The following is an 815-nucleotide window of genomic DNA, read 5'->3' as shown; positions in this document are numbered from 1 at the left end:
AGAATTTTTTGAATTTTGAAAAAAGTCGATTTTTCAGTCATTTTCAAAAATTTATATCTCAGCTTCTATATAACTTAGAGACTCGTTTGAGGCCGCATTCTTTTCTGTAAACCCTCTACTTTTAAGGAAAAAATTGGTCATTGGTTTACACTCAAGTCCGGCTTCACGGCGAGCTGCTAACTAAACCACTGTTTTAGAGAAATTTTGCCTATTTTTGAAATGCTGTCATATCTACAGTTTTTGAAGTAGAGGGTTGATCAGCAGCTAATATTTTTTGTTCAGGTATACTCTGAAGAAATTTACCCACTTTTTACTTGATTGCTTCTATTTCGTTAAGTTATGGCCATCTAAAGCCGATTGATTTTCGAAAAATCGCCATTTTCAGATAACCAGAACTTTTTTCAACTTGAAATCCTTTGAAATTTTCAGGGAATATACTTCATTATATCCTTAAACAACCCTGAAAATTTCATTTTTGGAATAGAAGTGGTTTCCGAGTTATAAAATTTTTAAAATGTCAACTTTTCGATTTAATATGACATTTTTTGTGGTTTTATCATTAATTTTGTAAATTTAATGTAAATAAAATTGATATTTTTCGGAAAATATATTCGAAAATAAGGAGCAAAACGGATTGTTTGAGAAAATTGAGGGAAAAAATTAATATTTTTTATTTTAATTTATTTGTTTAAAATTTTTAAAAAGTAAATATTTGTTTATTTCTTTTAATAATATGTTGAATACAAATTTCCAAAGTATTTGAGAACTATCATGTCATGTTTAGCAAATTATACTTTGCTCATAATTTACCGCCA

This window comes from Temnothorax curvispinosus, unplaced genomic scaffold (assembly GCF_003070985.1).
Source record: "Temnothorax curvispinosus isolate PA1 unplaced genomic scaffold, ASM307098v1 QBEX01017663.1, whole genome shotgun sequence".
Classification (NCBI taxonomy): Eukaryota; Metazoa; Arthropoda; class Insecta; order Hymenoptera; family Formicidae; genus Temnothorax; species Temnothorax curvispinosus.
Note: the sequence above shows the minus strand (reverse complement) of the source record.